The sequence below is a fragment of the Prionailurus bengalensis genome, chromosome B2 (genome assembly GCF_016509475.1).
Source record: "Prionailurus bengalensis isolate Pbe53 chromosome B2, Fcat_Pben_1.1_paternal_pri, whole genome shotgun sequence".
Classification (NCBI taxonomy): domain Eukaryota; kingdom Metazoa; phylum Chordata; class Mammalia; order Carnivora; family Felidae; genus Prionailurus; species Prionailurus bengalensis.
The window spans coordinates 152080851-152099585 of NC_057349.1; the positions used below are offsets into that span (position 1 = coordinate 152080851).

At 46.7% G+C, this 18735-nt stretch overlaps 1 protein-coding gene and 1 pseudogene across 14 annotated transcripts in view; one reads left to right on the plus strand and one right to left on the minus strand.

The window, feature by feature from the left end:
* Nucleotides 1-5362: 5362 nt before the first annotated feature.
* Nucleotides 5363-7483, minus strand: LOC122490205 (annotated as a pseudogene).
* A 2068-nt stretch (nucleotides 7484-9551) lies between these two features.
* The window catches only part of FAM120B (family with sequence similarity 120B), a 95447-nt gene continuing 86263 nt past the window's right edge, over nucleotides 9552-18735 (plus strand). For 13 of the 14 annotated variants that reach the window (XR_006299119.1, XR_006299118.1, XM_043592807.1 and 10 more), the window contains exon 1: nucleotides 10073-10171. The gene's annotated coding sequence lies outside the window, so the exon portion shown is untranslated. Of the gene's footprint in view, nucleotides 10172-18735 lie in introns of all 14 variants that reach the window. The other variant, XM_043592806.1, reaches the window with a different exon arrangement.

The following is an 18735-nucleotide window of genomic DNA, read 5'->3' on the forward strand; positions in this document are numbered from 1 at the left end:
CGGCCGAGGAGCCCTGGGCGAGGCGAAGCTTTCGAGCGCGCTGTCCTTCCCACCTCCCCACCTCCCCTTTTCTGTGAGCATCTGCCCGGGGGAGAACAGATGTGGGCACCTGCGGTGACAGGCCGCATATGTTCCATCCTATTCACAGGCATTCAGACGTGGCCACAATGAGCAGCCTTTGTGCGCACAGTCACTAAATATATTAATCTGCACTCCCCAGAGCACCGGGCTGTTTAATTTTTCACTAGCAATAACATCTGATCTAATCCTTAAATCGGCTCCCGAAAGCCTGCCCTCCCGCCCTCCTTTTTTCTCTCTCTCTTTCCCCACCCCCTCTCCCGAAAAACGTGTGAAGCTATTCAACCTTCCACCTGTTGCCCGCTGAACTGGGCGTGGTTCTTGCAACATCTGATGTCGGTTCGGGCAGCGGGTGGGGGTGCGGGCGGGAGCGACCGTGTGGGGGCCGCTGTTGGGCCACATGGGCGTAGCTCGGGCATGTTTATCAGAAGGAAAATAAACACAAAGTGCAGAGTGCGGCTCCCCAAATGTTGTGCAAACAAAGAACGACAATTATTAAACAGCTTCCGAAGCAGCCCAGCACACCCATCCTCCCTGTGTACCGCCCTTAAAAACGTACGTGAAGTTGGCATTTATCTTTTTTTGATTAAACTCCAGTGGTTACTATAAACACCGGGCAATAGGCCGTGCAGCCAAAAGGTAACATAAATCTCAGACATGAGACTTAGGTTTTTTAAGCAATTTTGTTGCATGGCTCTTTTTCTTAGCATCCCTTATTCTGTTTTGATTTGTTTTCGGCCACAATGGGTCCTTTAGTGCCATTGTGGGTGTCACAATGCAGACGGACATCAGGCTGTGAATGAAGACAGAGGCAGTTTAAACAAACCAGGCTCTTTCTTTCCTTCCCGTCCATTGTGATACGAACGGGCCTTCTGCACTGGCTGCTAGGAGACCGGCTTTGCAAGGCCCTACTCCAGTAAATGGGCTGGAGAGAAAGGGACCCCAATAAACAGCCTAAGTATTGGAGAAAAAAGAGGGGACAGATTTCGGCAAATGTCTTTCACCTTCAAATCAGCACATTTCTTAATCTCAAAAAGTAAGGCATGCTTTCTTGAGCTGCACTCCTTGCTTTTCGAGTTTCCTCCCTGCCCACTATGAAAGTCTTAGTCTCTCCCCTCTGATACGTCCCCGTCCCCGGAAGCAGAATGGGGACAGCACTGGCACTCCATCAAGGTTTGCTTTCAAAAAGCTATGGGAACAGGGCGGTGGCTGTTTATCAATCATTATCACTAATAACTAATGATCGTAAACTGCTTTCAAACTGTAAGCTGCTCACTGCTGGTAGGTATGTAGGGGCATGGTTGTGAGTCTGGATTTTTTTAGGAACAGTCACAAACCTATGCTTTCTTTTATTTTTTTTTTAATTTTTTTATGTTTATTTATTTTTGAGAGAGAGAGAGACAGACAGAGCATGAACAGGGGAGGGGCAGAGAGAGGGAAGGAGACACAGAATCCGAAGTAGGCTCCAGGCTCCAGGCTCCGAGCTGTCAGCACAGAGCCCGATGCGGGGCTCGAACCCACAGACCTCGAGATCATGACCTGAGCCGAAGTCGGATGCTCAACCGACTGAGCCACCCAGGCACCCCTGCTTTCTTTTAATGGTAGTTGGAACTGTTCCTATTTACATTAGTAGGTGCATTAAGGCAAGAAATACAGTTGTTTTTAGGTTGTTAGGGGCCCAGTAGGAGTGAGTTAGGAATGAGCCACCGCCACCACCTTCACTTCTCGGTGGTTGGAACTAAGTCACAGGACACCACTGAACCGACCATAGTCAAGGCAAATGGGAAAACCATGATGGGCTTATGGAAGTCACTGTTCACAGCTGGGGCTACAGGCGGATTTATTTGCCCAAAGCACATGGCAGTGAGAAGGCCACTTCAGTCACTCACTCATGCGTTCATCCACTCACCCGTCTTGGAGGCTGGAGGTGCAAAGGAAAGTTAGGTCTTCTCTCTGCCGCTACATGCAGTATACAATGAGTAGAGAAGGCTTTTATTTTCAGAAAGAGTTTGTATAGGATTACTTTGCCTTCCTTAAATGTTTGATGGAATTCACCAGTGAGGCTACGTGGGTCTGGAGTTTTCTTTGTTGGAAGGTTTTTACTTAGAAATTCAACTTAACAAATAAATGTATGGTTTTATTTTTTTTTTAATATTTTTTTCTTATGTTTATTTATTTCTGAGACAGAGAGAGACAGAGCATGAGTGGGGGAGGGGCAGAAAGAGAGGGAGACACAGAATCAGAAGCAGGCTCCAGGCTCTGAGCTGTCAGCACAGAGCTCGATGCGGGGCTCGAACTCACACACCGTGAGATCATGACCTGAGCTGAAGTCGGTGGCTCAACCAACTGAGCCACCCAGGCGCCCCATAAATGTATGGTTTAATGAATATAGGCTTACTCAGATTTTCTATTTCTTCTCAGGTTTGGTAGTTTTTATGGCTCAAGAAATTAAAAAACAATTTTTTTTTAATGTTTGTTTATTTTTGAGAGACAGAGACAGAGCACGAGTGGGGACGGAGCAGCGAGAGAGGGAGACATGGAATCTGAAGCAGGCTCCGGGCCCTGAGCTGTCAGCACAGAGCCCAACTCGGGGCTCGGACTCATAAACTGTGAAATCATGACCTGAGCCGGAGCTGACTCTTTACTGCTTAACCGACAGAGCCACCTAGGAGCCCCAGGCTCAAGGGATTATTTTCCTCTTACCTGAAGCTGTTCAAATAGTCTTCTTTTAACCTTTCGGTCTAAGTAAACTCTGTGGTTCCATCTTCCATCATTAATATGGGTGATCTCTGTCTTCTTTTTTTGTTGTGATCAATATAGCTACAGGTTTATCAGTTTCATTGCTCTCATCAAAGAACCAGTCTTGTTTCACTGAGCACCTTTGCTGATCAAGGCTAGATCTAGCCCAAGCCACTGGGCTTGCCTTCCTTCGGGAATCTCCACCCTCCACTTCCTGTTTCTACTCCCTGAAAATAATCATTTCATATATTTTGTCTAGATTTCTAGTTGTTTAAAGTGGAAGGACAAGTTCTGTAGGAATTATTCCTTCATGGGCAGAAGCTGAAACAGGATACTTTCGGGGGCAAGTAACAGAAAATCCTAATTCAACACACTTAACTATAAGGAAGAGACACCATCAAATAGAATTCGGAGGTGGTCTTTGTGTGAGTTAATCTTTGGCTTAACCGCATCATCCAGGCACAAGGCACTCTCCATGTTTCTGCTCCACTGGCTTTGGATTGACTTCAAATGTTGCTTAACTCCCTCCCATGACTGCATGATGGCTGCAGGGGCCCAGAAGTCACAAGCAGACATAACAATGACCAGAGGAAGAGGCTCATTTTCTTTCTGTGTGACACTTTGTAACAGCCATAAAACACTTCAGTAATATTCAAGGTGGACTAACCATGTAGAAGTCAGTGTATTGTTATGGTTATGGCTTTTTTTCTTTCCCAGTTTTTGGATGGTGAACTATTGCTCAAATGAAACCACATCAACCCATGTGGTTGTGTTCAAAGAAATTCAGTTCAGCATTCAAATAAAATTAAAACTAACTCCAAATACATTTCAAAGGCTGTTTGTTACCAAGAGAAACCCGCCCTGATCCCACCCTTCCCAAGCTCATTTCATGCTCCATGTTTCTTCTGTTTCTCAGTGGATGTGAAGGCTTTCCCTTCACCATTATACTCTCCCTTAACTCCCTTCTCCCTACTTTCAACCTAGTTTTTCTTTCTTCTTTTCTTTCCTTCCCTATTTTTCTCTTTTATGTAAATCTGCCATCCTGTTTTTAGGTTCTCCTCACAATTCATGTCTGATGTGCACGATAGGGCATAGGAAACATCTATGTATGGTGTCAAGCAGGAGGTGGGGAAAGGACCTGAATAATCACATGTAACTTTTTTGCTTCTGTTATGCTGATTTCCATGTACAACTTTTCTTCTAGTGTCCTGGGAAAGGGGCCTGCAAAAGAATCTCTGGCTTCTCCCTTCCTTCACTATTGTGCACTGGAGTTGTAAAAAAAATTTTAAAGCCTCTAGAATTTAGACAGATTTGAGTTTGAGTAACAATTGTGCCACTTACTACCACTTGTACTAGTTACTTAACAACTCTTTAAAACTTAAATTTTTTTTCTTTTACCAAAGTAATACAGTTACAGATTTTAAAATTCAAGTAGTATTTCCAGATTTGTAACAAAAAATAGCAATCACCTACATCAAGCATTCCCACTTTCAATTCCTCCCTCTAACTTAACTCTTCGCTATTGTTTTTTAAAATTTACTCTCATATTTCTTTTTTAATGTTTACTTTTGAGAGAGAGAAAGAGAGAACGAGCAGGGGAGGGGCAGAGAGAGAGAGAGGGAGATACAGAATCCGAAGCAGGCTCCAGGCTCTGAGTTGTCAGCACAGAACCCAACGCGGGGCACAAAGTGTGAGATCCCGACCCGAGCTGAAGCCAGAGGCTTAATGGACTGAGCCACCCAGGCGACCCCTCCCCCCACCCCCGGGCCTTTTTTTAATGTTTACTCTCCTATTTCTTATGAAAGAGTCTCTAATGCTATGTCTGTCTTATTCCCTTGCACGTATTGTCTATGGACTTCCCAGCTTTAGCAGATGAAGATTTAACTCTTCCACCGGACTTTCCACATGCATTTATGAACACGTATAAGATTGCCTCCCATTTTTTAAAAAAAATTATAGCATCCTTTTGTATTAAATTACCATTCTGTATTTATTTTTTTTAATGTTTATTTTTGAAAGAGGGGGAGAGAGACAGAGTGTGAGCGGGGGAGGGGCAGAGGGGGAGAGAGACACAGAATCGGAAGCAGGCTCCAGGCTCCAAGCTGTCAGCACAGAGCCCGATGCAGGCATCGAACTCACAAACTAGGAGATCATGACCTGAGCTGAAATCAAGAGTTGGTGCTTAACTGACTGAGCCACTCGGGCGCCCCTCAATTTTTTTTTTTAACAGATGTAATTTAAGGAATGTTTTCCATTCAAATAGAATTTTCTTAAAAAAATTTTTTTTAAGATTTGTTATTTTTGGGAGACAGAGACAGAGTGTGAGCAGGGGAAGGGCAAAGAGAGAGAAAGAGAGAGAGAGAGACAGAATCTAAAATAGACTCCAGGTTCTGAGCTGTCAGCACAGAGCCCGACATGGGGCTCAAACCCACAAGCCATGAGAACATGACCTGAGCTGAAGTCAGACGCTTAACCAACTGAGCCACATAGGTGCCCCGTGTATTTGCCTTACTAAAGCTAGGTAATTATTCACAGCTGAGGCATATGCGGTGATTACATTTTATTTTTTGTGCAGTTTTTTGTCTTTACTGGATTCAACAATTGCCTAATATATTTGCTTGACGTTTCTGTGTACCCCTTACTTATCATCACCAAACTCCAAAGATCTTCCTTTAAAGTATTCAGACACATCAGGTGTTCATGGGTGTCACTGTCCTGGATGAGGACGGTATCTCTGGGAGGCACCTGCCCTAGTTTAAATGGTCTCTGTCTAGGACTTACTTTCCTCCTCTGTCTTCACTTGGATTCCCTGCTACCCAGGTCCTAAATATCCCTCTTTCCTGACTACTTAATTTTGGAGAGTATCCCTCTGCAGGTTTCTGAATGGATTTGGTAGATCATATTTTTGAGCTGCGTATCTCAATATATCTTTATTCTCCTCTCACGCTTAACTAATATTTTGATTGAGAGTAGAATTTAGTGTTAGAATTATTTTCTTCAGAATTTTAAAGTTAAGTCTCCACTGAATTTCAGCTTCCTGGGGTTCAATTGAGAATTTCCATGCCCTTCTGATTTCCAATCCTTTAAATGTGACCTTTTTCTTTTTTCCTATGGAAACTTTTTTTTTTTTTTAGGAAGGGGCAAGTCTGAATATTTATTACCCTTTTTAAAAATATGATTATTTACATAACTTGGTTTTTAATAATTGGCTCTCCTGAGTCAGTACAAGCCAGCTCCAGCACACCACTGCCCCTAAGCCTCTAGGAGGCCTTAGGATTGTACTGTCCACCAGGAGACAGCCTGACTACATTTTCTTATGGAACAAGCAGGGAAAGAATCTTTAGGCAGAATGCCACCAAGGTTCACTTAAATTCAGTTATCTCCTGGTCTCTCTTCTTCCTGATCTGCATGGAGGCTCAGAAGTAGAAGGATTTGCTCAAAGGAACGGAAAAGAACAAAAAGAACCAGGAAAGACTTCAATGCGAAAGGAACAGAGCCAAAGCTCTGGAGGGGGACAGGTCAGGGAAGAGCTGAGGTTGAAAGCCTCTGGCCCTTGGTTCTCAAGAAAGGCAGACTTGGGGGGGGGGAGATGCCTTTTATTGGTCTAACCAGCATAACTAGTAGTAGGTTTGGGCAGAGCTCCCCTATCTGTCCTGGCCCCCATCTTTCCTGGGTGTTCCTGACTCACCCCAGGGGAGGAGAGTGTTGGGCAGGGGTGGCAGGCAGAGCCAGGATCGAAAAGGGGATCAGGGTGAAGTAGAAAGCACGGGGTTACCAGATCACTCAAATAAAAAGCCCATCAGGGCAGAAGAGAGGATGTTTCCCCAAACAGGCCCCTCTGCCCTTGCCAGGAGTGGAAGGGGGCAGGAAGCTTTCACTAGAGGTTTCCTACTGTGCCCTTTGTGCTATCAGCATCTCCCGGATGTGTTCCTCAGCTTCCTTCACACTCTGCTCCAGGTAGGATTTTTTGTTCCAATTCTTTAATTTTTTCTTCTGCTATTTTCTGTTTCTCTGAGTTGATTGTGAATTACCTCCTTGGACTGAAGAATAAACATTCTTCCTACACCTTCATACATGTTAGTCTCATCTACCAAAGTCATAATCTCTGTATCTGTAAGATGTGCATGCTTTTTTGTCTGTTTAGCTGTTCAATCGTATGTCTGCAACTTCACCTTCTGTTGAAGGTCAATAACTTTGGCTTGAAGCTCTGTGAAGGCCCTCTTCAATTCCAGATCCACGGGAGTGGCCATCTTGGTTCACTCAGTGTGCCTCTCCTTATGGAAACTTTTAAAGATCTTTTCTTTATCGCTGGTGTCCTGAAATTTCATGATGTACCTTAGTGTGGATCATTTTAGATTTGTTGTGCTGGGCATTTGGCAATCCTTTTCAATATAAGAACGTGTCTTTTGCATCTGGGAAGTTTTCTTGAATTATTTCTTGAGTATTTCCTCCTCTTCATTTTCTCTCTTTCTTGTAATTCCTATTTTTCACATGTCAAACTTTAATCTTCTAATTTTCTTATGTTTTGTCTTTCTCCATATTTTTCTCTTTGTTCCAATATCTGTGAGATACCATCAGATTTATCTTCTAACTTTAAACACTTTTTAAATTTAGGGTGCCTGAGTGGCTCAGTCGGTTGAGCGTCCGACTTCCGCTCAGGTCATGATCTCATGGCTCCTAGTTCGAACGCTGTGTCGGGCTCTGTGCTGACAGCTCAGAGCCTGGAGCCTGCTTCTGATTCTGTGTCTCCCTCTCTCTCTGCCCCTAACCCACTCGCATTGTCTCTGTCTCTCTCAAAAATAAATAAACATTAAAAAAAATTTTAAACACTTTTTAAATTTATCATGGCTTTTATAATTTTCAAGAGCTCTTATTTTTGGAATGTTCTTTTACATATTCCCTCTCTGTTTCTCTCATGGATAATCTTCAGAGATTGCAAAGAACAATGTTTTTTTACAGTATTTTTCTTCTTTCTTCTAGTTTTTTGTTTTTTCCTTTTCTTCTGTCTTCCTCACATGTCTGTCAATCCTCGGTCACAGGTGTCTATTTTGGAGGGAGGCAGACATGCTTATCGGAAGCTCTGTGGGATAGATGAAGACCGCCAAGTGGTGGGACTCACCTAAGGCAGTTTGAGGAGCTTTGGCTGGCCTGTCACCCTCCGCCTCCACCGTCTGGGTCCCCACAGGCTGCAGCTGGTGTCTCTGCTTGCCCCTTGCTCCTTCCGAACTCCTTTTGTTTCCTAGGTTTTCTTTTTCTGACCTTCCTCTTCTGAGATTCCACTTCCTTCCAGGCTCAAGTCACACTTTATCTTCTTGCTGCCTTCTTCATCCGCATGTTATAAACTTGACACTATGTTTCACTTGTTTCCCAATATTTAATGTATGTTCATTTGTCTTCCCAACCGCAACGTGTGTCCCTTAAGATGAGAGACCACTTCACATCCTTCTTGGTGTGGCACCCAACCAGTAGTAGCTGCTAAGCACTGTTGATTTTACCGAAAGAAATTTTTAAAGTCAGGCAGAAAGGAAAGCCTTGTATGCCGGGTGCAGAGATTCCTTCTCAGATGTAATACATACATGTGGTGTCGCTGCAGTTTGGTAATGCTTTCTGAGCGCTTGATCTGTCAAGTGCTTTGCAAGAGACTCTGAAGAGAGCAGCATTTGATCATTTTACTTCAGCGGAAGCCTCTCGTTCCCTGGGGTTCACAGCAGCACTACCAGATATGTTGTGTGTACAGACAGGTTTTGAGATGCGGCCTAAATAATTAGGTATTACTACCAATTTAACTTCCTCCGTAATTTACCTAAAAATAAATTAGATTGGTTTAAAGGCTAATCTGCTATCACACTTGGCCAGTGAAACATTCTTTTGGTTGTAGAGAAAAGGGTGGCATTGCAGCTAGAGGAACGGACATTGGGTATAGTCTGGACTGCCTGATATCTGAGCTTTAAGGGAGCATGTCCTGACTGTGAACTTGACTGATCTTAAAGCGGTTTTCAAAATAAGGTGGATATGGTGGCTTACAAGCAGAGTCCAAACTCCTTAACATGAGATGGAGACGCTGCATGACCAGGTGATCCTGTTCACCATCCAGTTTTATCTGCCACCACTCTCTCATGTATAGGTTACAGTCCGTGAAATTCCTCTAAAACGTCCTGCTTCTGCACCTGTCCTTGCTTCTCCCCAGAAACCTCACTCCATTCAGACCAGAAAACCTGCCCAGCAAATAAATTCGGCTTCAAGGGTAATTATGATCATCATCATCACAGACAGCAATACCAACAAGTGGCTAAAATGTACGTACTTACCAAGGGCTGAGTGCTCTGCCATATTCTTTGTTTTTTGGTTTGTTTTTGCTTTTTAAAATTTATTTATTTTGAGAGAGCGAGAGCAGCAGAGAGGCAGAGAGAGAGGGAGAGAGAATCTCAAGAACTGTGACACCAAGACCTGAGCAGAAACCAAGGTTTGGTCGCTTAACCTCCTGAGCCGCCAGGCGCCCCTCTGCTATATTCCTCGTAAGCACTGCCTGGGAAGTACCATTACCGTCCCAACTAAAGAGTCGAGGAAGCTGTGCCCAGGATCACGCACCCGATTCCGTATTCCCCACTCCCACTCCCCATACCTCACGCGTAAATGGGCACATTCAGAGTTGGTTAACACAGGTTTGCCCCGGTTTCCCAAAGTTTGTCACCCCACTTGGTCAGCGCGTTTCCGCTAACTCAAAGAAATCCGAAGAGGACTTCCGCTTGCATGAAAAAAGCCACCGGGGCACCAGTGCAGGTCTTTCCTAAAAGCGAAGTGGTGTACTCTTCGCTTTGCACCGTTTGGACTTAGAAAAGGTTTCAGAGAGCGCTCTGCTTTCCGACGGAGCGGCAACCTCCAAGAGCCTTTCGGGACAGCCGGGCTTCAGGCAAGCCTGACCTTCTCCCGAGCCGGCCGCGGCGGTCACCTGGGTCCCCGAAAAACTGGCGCCAGGGGCTCCGGGTAGCGTCGGCCCCCACAGGCCAGCAGGGCGAACGAGCCCAGGCGGCCAGCCTCAATCCACCCGCGGCCCGCAGCGCAGCACCGGCAGAAAGAAGAGGAAAGAGGCGGCGCCCCGCCGACGCCCACGGGAGGCGCAGGAACCCTGTGACCCCGACCGAGGAAGCAACGCGCGGTTTCCAAGGACACGGGCGTGGCGCCTGCGCAGCTCGCTTCCCCGGAGCCGGGAGAACCGGCCGGGCAGGCCCCGCCTCCCGTGCAGGGAGGTTCCCGCGAGCGGAAGCGCTTGGGGCGGAAGCGGAAGTGCGCAGACGGCTGCTGCTGGGCCGAGGGCGGTGCGGGCGCGTCTCTGGCTGTGCTGGCGTATCTCTAGGTAGGGCCGCGTCTGCGGGGCCAGCGCCGTCCCGACCGCTCCCCGCCTGCCGGGCTCGGCTCGCTGCGCTCGCGTTTCTGCGCCGTTGCGGCTGCCCCGGCCGTGAACCCCGTCGCGGGTCCCTGGGCCCGGGTCCGAGCCCTCCGCGGCCTTGCCCGCCCTCAGCCCCGCCGCCCCGCTCCGGGTACCTGGGAATCGCCGCCCACCGCCTTTCCCCTCCTGGGCCTCTCCGTCCCTGTCACCTCATTCCCTGACCTTCCGTCCCCCCCCCCCCTTCCCCCGGCTGCGACCTTCGCTTCCTCCTCTTTGGTGTCATCCTGACCCGACCCTCAAGAGACGTGTGCCAATTCCGGGTCCTGACCTGACGGTCCCCTCAAGAGACGTGTGCCAATGCCGGCTCCGCTCTTCTCGGCTACCCGGCCGCACGACTGTGTGATCGCCCCCAGAGAGGCGTCCTTTGATGTCTGCACTCGCGTCTCAAAACTTGTGTGCCTTTCCCCCCCCCCCAGGCATGTCTGGGCTGTCCTCAGCCGGGGCTCCAGCCCCTTGCAAGTGCTAAGTCCTTGCAGAAAGGAAGATGAAAAGACGGCAGACCAGTGTATGGATAGCCGAGAGGACGACTTGTCTACGGTGGCCAAGCAGGGGCAGGAAAGTGTCTTTGCAGGAGCGGGGATTTGAGCTGAGGTTTAAAGAAGTAGGGTTAGATAATAGAAGTAGAAGATAATAGCCTAGCGATGGGGAATGGCAGGAAGTTACAGAGAATTTGGGGCGAGGAAGTGAAGTGATCAGATGTCATTATTAAGAGTTAGCCTGGCAGGTGTAGGATGATGGCGTGGGGTGATGGTACATCATGACAAGAGGGCTTTTGCGGTTGTGCAGGAGAGAAGCTTTGAAACCTAAACCCGGAAATGGTAGTGGAGAGAACTTGGAGGTGAGTTGGATGCGAAAGGCACGAGGTGTTGGTATTTCTAATGACTTGTAGGTTTTTGGCTTGACGTTTGAGATGATTCAGAGAGTGAGAAATGGCTTGGGGAGCAAGTCTGGAGCATCAGGCTGCTGACTGCTCACCTCCCAAGCGTATTAAGTTGTTTGGCCTGGAGCTGTATTTCACGGTTCCTCTAGTCACCTCGCCCTTTATTTTTGTCCTTGGTCTCTGTCATTTGTGAGTCATGGCCTCACGTCTGCATGTGCTCAGTGACCTGCCCGTGTTTGGGCCTTGCTCGTAGGAGCTAGCCTCTCTGCACCGGCACAGCCTTCACACATTGTCTGTGTTCGGATTTCCTCGTCACCCTGTCTCCTGCCATCCCTGAGCTCTGCGAAGTGGTTCTCGCCGACCGTGTGGTCACGCTGGTCTCAGAGCTGCACTTGTCCTTCCTCACCAGCTGTGCTCAGGAAAAGCGCTGACAGCATCCCAGCTGTGCCAGACCCCTCACTGCCCATGTCTGTACGCACACTGTCTCTGAACCACCTTCCCTCTTACCTACCTTGTATAATTTCTAAACCCCTAATCTCTCCGACACGTGGCGCCCTCTCCTCTGGTCACTTCTGGCCCGCTGTTTTCTTGCCTGCAAACTGAGAAGACAAGGAGGTGGCATCTGAGGTCCTACCCCATCCCTGAGCCTTAACCTGGGTGCCGTTTATGGGGTAGATTTACTGTGAAGCTAATGAAGACCAGGTTTCAGGGTCCCTCACTTTCATGAGCCCCTTCCAAGACACTGGGAAAGACCTCAGTGGTCTTGTGTTTATAATTTTGTAGTTTTTATTTTAAAAAAAAATTTTTTTTCAACGTTTTTTATTTATTTTTGGGACAGAGCGAGACAGAGCATGAACGGGGAAGGGGCAGAGAGAGAGGGAGACACAGAATCGGAAACAGGCTCCGGGCTCTGGGCCATCAGCCCAGAGCCCGACGCGGGGCTCGCACCCACGGACCGCGAGATCGTGACCTGGCTGAAGTCGGACGCTTAACCGACTGCGCCACCCAGGCGCCCCAATTTTGTAGTTTTTAAAAAGAAGGACCCCAACCGTGTAGGCTTCAGGCCCTGCACAACTTGGATCCCTGTGAAACTGGCCATTTGTCACATCCTGCTGTCTTGCTGTTTGCATTCTTGTCCTTCAGACTTTCCCCTTCATGTGTGTGCTAATCATCGGGGCTTGGAGACAGAACAGGAGTGAATGGAGCCCAGTTCCTGCTGGAACCCTCAGCCGGGGAGGGCATGCATTTGGCAGAACCTTTGCAGCGATGCCTGTATTGATTTCACTGCTGCGTTGCCACCTTTTTCAAGAAAAGGTTAATGGTGAGAAGGAAAGTCTGTTTAATTGAGGTCATAAAAGCAGTTCTTATCTCTGGAAGAAGCTACAGCAATACATGGAAAATCCTTCAGGGGAATTATTACATCCTTTCAGTAGTTTGAAAGTGAGGTAACCCTTATGCTGTAAGTTAGTTTCATAAGGCTTCATAATAAGTATGAATCACTTTTTATTTTGATTCGCTTTTACATATGTTTCTTTGTAAAGTGCCATTGGTAAGATCTTCACAGACTAAAAACGTGTTGTTTAAGGCTTAAATTTCTTACATAAAATAAGATATTTTTAAAGCATTTTGTAGCAGTAGGTTAAAATCTACCAAATTGAGAGGTAAATCATTATTTAATTTGTACAAAAAAGGGAATCGATGATCTACAAAGAGATTAAATGTTTTGTCTCCGGTCAGACATTGCCAACCAAAAACCCAGCTCCTGAGCATCCTTACAAGAAGGAACCCACTGCTTTTGCTGTAGAACATTTGCTATAACGTGGACCAAACCAGTAGGTCCTTCAGTATGCCTCTCTAGCTGTAGAGTCCTGCCGGGACGCGTGAGGTTCCATGAAGCTGTGCAGCTGAACTACTGTTCCCATTAGCGCTGTAGCCCAGAGTGTTGCGTTATTGTAAAGTCATTTATATTCAAACCATCGCCACCCAGGACAAGAGGAAGGTAATTCTCTTTGAAACAGTGGAGTTTTCTGGATAGGTTAATTCTGGGTTTTTTCCCAGTAAACACTAAGATCTCCCATTTCACGGTGGCAGTCTTTGTAAAATATAACATTTCCCTGCTTTGTTAATAGAATGCATTGGATGTAGTATACACTTTCTTTAATGATCTCAAACACTTTAAACATAATTTGTTAGTTGTGATGTAAACACTGTTAGAACTTGTTGAGGCACGGGAAGCTATTCCACTGTTACTTGTAAGGAGTTTTTGTGTCTCTCGGGTTTTTTTAGTTTTTCTGTTCTTCTGCTTTCTCCTTGTCAGCCCTCAGCAGTTCCTGCTGCCGTTGGTGTACATATGCCTGCTTCAGATGCCCTTTCCATATTTTTCTCTTCTGTGGACATGGAAGCTTCTTGTTAGAACTAAAGAAATAGTCTGTAGATATAAATAAGAGCTTGAAGAAGTCTCTTACGAATAAATTGTTTTAGCCTAAACTCATGAGTTTATATTGATTCTTACCCTGAATTCTGAATAAATGAAGCATAAATTTGTGCATGCATACGTGCGTCTTCACCTGTGTTCAGCGACAGTGATTTTCACATTATGTGTCATTGTCCTTTAAGGGGTTAGGTAGAGCTGCAGTGGGTTAGGGAAAGGCCCAGTGTTCTGGTTGCTCCTTCAGTCCTGATTATTCTGTTAATGCCCTTATGACTGGGAGAACCTTCGGGAAGGAGAGCTCTCTGGCTGAGGACACCCACAGGGTAATTCCCAGCACTGGAGCCGGCAGCAACCAGACCACTCCGATGTGACAGTTAGGTGGGGGTGTGGCTTAGTAAAAGGTGCATAGGCTTTGGAGGCCGATGGGTTCAAATCTCACCTCTCCTATTGTCTGTGGCCTCCGGCAGGTGCCCTGATGTGGCACACACACTGCCGCCCAGCACCAGCTCTTTTTCCTTCCTGGCTGGTACAGCATGCCTGTCGCAAGTCTGAAAAACGGATCATGGGCCCGTGGGACTAGAGATGTCTGCTGCGGGGCTTTTAGAGTAAGTGTGCAATATGGTGCATTGTGACACACGTGTGCACACTGCCAGGCTTTCTTCTCTGATGGACCCTGAGCCTTTCACTCCCTCTCTCAGGGCTCATATCTTAGTGACTTTGCCTTGCCTGCTGCTGTGTCCACAGCCGCTAGCACAGGGCCTGGAGTACAGTAAACACTAGATGGACATTTATGGAGCAAATACGGGAACTTAGAACTCTTGCCTTTGGTACGTGTGTGGGGGCCAAAAGAGAGTCTCTTCCTCTGTTGTCTTGCAATGGGAGTTAGGACTCTGCACCCCACCAGTGTCAGGGTTCTTCCAGAGTCGGTGTCTGGATGTTGGGCAGCGAGAGCAACCAGTGCCTCCCAGAGCCCCGTCGTTTATCTCCAGTCTTGCCTGTCTCCATCCTTTCTCCACCGCGTCAGGTGAGTGTTTCTAAAATGTTCTTGTTTAGGAGCCTTGACCAGTACCTGGTCTCCCTTGGGAAGAAGTGCAGGTGCCTGTGTGTCCTTTGGGAGCCCTGTGCTATCTGGCCCTGTCTGCAGCATCATCGCCTCACTCTTCCTCCTTTAAATCAGAGTTCTGGCCACACAGAGGTTGTTTTTTGTTTTGTTTTTTTCCATTTTCCATGTTCGAGGAACACATAAGTAGCGTTGCAGGTAAAACTGCCGAATAGAACACATGTCTTAAGCACCTTAGAAACACCCATTTACTGATTAAAAAAAAAAGATATCTTACAAACTTTAAAACATTTTCACTCCTTATTTCTCCTGTGCCTCCCGCCTGCCTGCTGTCTCATCTCCATCTGGCGCACCCGTCTTTCCTGCCTTTCGTCAAGGCTCACTTCTAGTGCCCTGGCTCAGGACAGCCATTATGGATCCTTGATCTGGGATGGGTCCTCCTGCTGAGTATTCCCCAGCTCTGTGCCATTTCTCTGGCCTGTAGCTATGCTCAAGTGACTGTTGTTGGTTGAATGTTTTCCTGATGAAGCATAACCCTCTGGAGGGCAGGGCCCCTGTGTCTTGTTGGTAGAGAGGGTCTGCCGTAGTCGGTGACCTAAGGTGCTTGCTGAAGGAGTAAACCAGATGTATGTTCGGACAAGATCCCTTGGTATTGTTGAGGAGAACTGAGTGCTAATGAGTGGCAGCTACAAAAGATATCTTGTCGAAAAAAGGACCAGTATGTGCTTTTACTTGACTCAGCAGTTTCATATCCAAGATTTGTCCCAAGGAAGTGCTCAGAGATGGGCTCAAAGATTTATATACACAGAAGGGATTCGCTTTCTTATCTCTGGCGTTGTGCATCCATTAAAAGTAACACTGCAGGAGAAGTTTAACACAATGATTTGGAAATCTATTCATGATCAATTAAGACAAAAAAGATTACAGAAAAGTATCGCTATTTTTAAAAACAGTGAGTAATAATAAAAAAGGCTAGAAATATGTACTGTAAAATTGTTGTAGTCATTGTCTTTGGAAGATGAGATTATGAGTAGTCTTTTTTTTCCTCCCCCTTTGTGCTATCTCTGACTTTTCTGCAAAGGACATGACTACTTGTTAAATTAGGAACATTTTTGTGAATACATTTCCGATAGTGAAAAGTAAACCAACTTGTAAAAATCATAAATACAGTAAAACCTCAGTAAAACTTATAAAGCTTTGTTTTAAATTTTGAGATAACTTAAGAATTTTGACGGGTTCTGTGATGATTTTACTAACTTGAGGCGATGATGGTATGCTTTATGAATAAATTTGTAATACAAGTGAAATTGCGTCACAGTATATGAGGCAGGTCTTATACACCTCATTTGGCAGATAAGAAAAATGAAGCTTATAGAATAAAGTAACTTGCTCAGTATTTTACTGCTGTTGAGTGGAAGTTAGAATCTGAATTCACTAGAGCCTTCCCTTTTATTGACAGTATTATACTGCCTAGCGGTCTGTCACTTCTCCCTAGGGCACTGCTTGGGGGGGACTGACCTATTGAGCTAGCAGCTGCTGAGTGCCTACATCAGCCATGCGCCAGTCTTCTGGATCTTGGCACCAGTGGTCATGGCCTGACTGTGTCCTGGAGGGCCCCCCAGGACACCCTGCATGTATGATGTATGTACGGTGTACATCAGAATAGCTATAGGCTTTCCATTTCTCATGTGAAGAGCTTCATAGAGATGTGGTGCGGGAGCAAAAATGTTCTGACACTTGCTGAAACAGTGCGGAAGGTTTTACTCAAGGTTATGGCAATGGGGGTGTTCCACTAAGGGAGAGAGATGGGGCTCAGCTTTGAACACGGCAAAGATGCCTGGGGATTTGTAGCCTGCCAGCAGTAAGAACCAAGGGGATGACGCGTTTGATCGGATCTTGAGGGTGATTGATCATCTACTGAGGGCAGGGATCTTCTCCAGACAGACTCAGCAGGACTCTTGCTGAGACTGGTCTCAGCCAGGACGCACGCAGATGCCCAAGGTTGAGGCCTTGTTGAGAGGAGGGCCCAGAGGAGTCTGACGGAAATCTGCCGCGGTAGGGCATCTTTTCGGTCGTTAATGAGTCCTGGGTGGAGGGGCTCCGAAGCATGGCCACCAGCGCGGTGGCGGCCGCCTGCAGCTTGCTTGTTCACCTGGTTTGTGCATTCATGAATATTCAGTAAACACTGAGCTAACCCTGTCCTGTGTGCTGCTGTGGCATAGGTATTCATGTCACGGAGTTTTCAGTCCTCTTTCTTGCCTTGCTGTGCTGAAGGGGGTCCCTGTCGGTTTCCCTTTGTAGGTGAGGTTGGTGGGGAGCCAGGGAAAGAAGCCCCACATCCAGCGACAAGGTGACTTTCCTGAGGCGCAGGCCCAGCCAGCATGTGACCGGGGAAGGAAACACCTGACTTGGAAATGAAGCAAAGAAAAAGGACCGTGTGTTTTGTCCCCATCGTGCGGGCCGTTATTTAACAGATTCGCCCAAGATTGTTTAGTTTTCTAACCCGATGTGCCTCTCTGACTTTGCCACTTACTCTTGATTAGAGCCCGGATGCTGATGCTCCATGTGTCAATTTATAGGTTTTTGTCTTGTACAGATACAAATTATTTCTGTCTGATAAACGTAAACCCCAAAGTTTTGATTTCATTGCTTTGTAGGTCTTCAGCTGAATTTGTCTCCGGCTGAAAATAGCTCATTTCAGTGAACTCCAGCTCTTTGGTGCCCTCTGAACCAGCGTCCCCTGTACAGACTTCCTCGTTAACTTGCATGCCCATTGGAAAAGTATGCTCTGACATTGTTGCATGCTGGTGCTTTAGGGTGGCCAGAGCTGCTGCTACCGATTGTCCTTCTGCAAACACTGATCTCTGGGTAGGAGGTGTCCCTCCCGCCCCCCCGTCTGTGGGTTGTCCACGAGTCCATTTGTCCCTGTGTCCAGAGGGACTCGGCCCCTTCTGTCAGTGGCGGTATAGAGATGTGTCCGTGCTGAGGCACTCACTGCACCTTTCATTTCTCTAAGTGTTCATCGTCGAAGGTCGTGAATAAAGAGACTTCGGGATTTCTCTTTCATCTTCTGCGTCCTCACTTCCCGGTAACCAGTATGTTGGGACGGGTCCAGCTGTATAGAGGGACGCCGTTCCTAGGAGGAGGCCCCTTCCCGTGTGACACGCTCTGTACTTGTGCGCCTGCTTCTCCTTCATCAACTTCCTGCCTTGAGGCTTTGTTTCCCAAATCAGTGTCAGCTCCTTGAGGGCAGGGTCTCTGCTTCCTACTCTTTATTTGCCTGCAAACGGAGTCCATAAACTTCAATGCCTTTTCATTCATTTATTCGCAAGTACTTACTGGGCGCCTGGCATGTCGGACACAGTGCTGGGTGTTGGGGATGTGACACAGTGACATCATCTGCCCTGAGGAGGCCTGCATTAATGGAAGTGATTCCCAGATTGTACTTTGGGCAAGAAACTCCTCTAATGGGACATCTGTTTTCTTTCTGAACGATATCTAGATAATGAAAATTGTGTATATGTAGGTATATGTACATGTATATTTATAGTCACCTTTAAAACCACCTTTAAAGAATGAAAACCTCAGTACAGTTGGCCCCTTCGCACAGTCAAAAATCTGCAAATAAACTTCTGACCCCCACCCAAGAACTTACCTCCTAATAGTGTGTTGACGGAGCTGTACTGGTAACACTCAACTAACACAGTTTGTGTGCCATTTGTATTGTCTACCGTATTCTTAGAGTAAACTAGAGAAAAGAAAACGTTATTAAGAAAATCCTAAGGAAAAGATAATACTGTACTATATATATATGTGTGTATGTATATATAAAATCCACGTACAAGTGGACCCATGCAGTTCAAACTTGTGTTCAAGGGTCAGCCGTACATGCTCTTCGCAGCAAAAGGCTTCACCAAAAAAAAGGAAACCTACAGTTATTTAAAACGGTAGTGTCCACAGAATTTATTTTCTTAGCCGTTTCATTTCATGTGAACTTAGGCGTCTCATTGAGGGGCGGGTGGCGTGAGCCTCAGAGCTGGAAGGACCGGAAGACGTCGTCCAGAGTCACCAGTCCCAGGTCTTCGCCTGCCCGGGGTTTT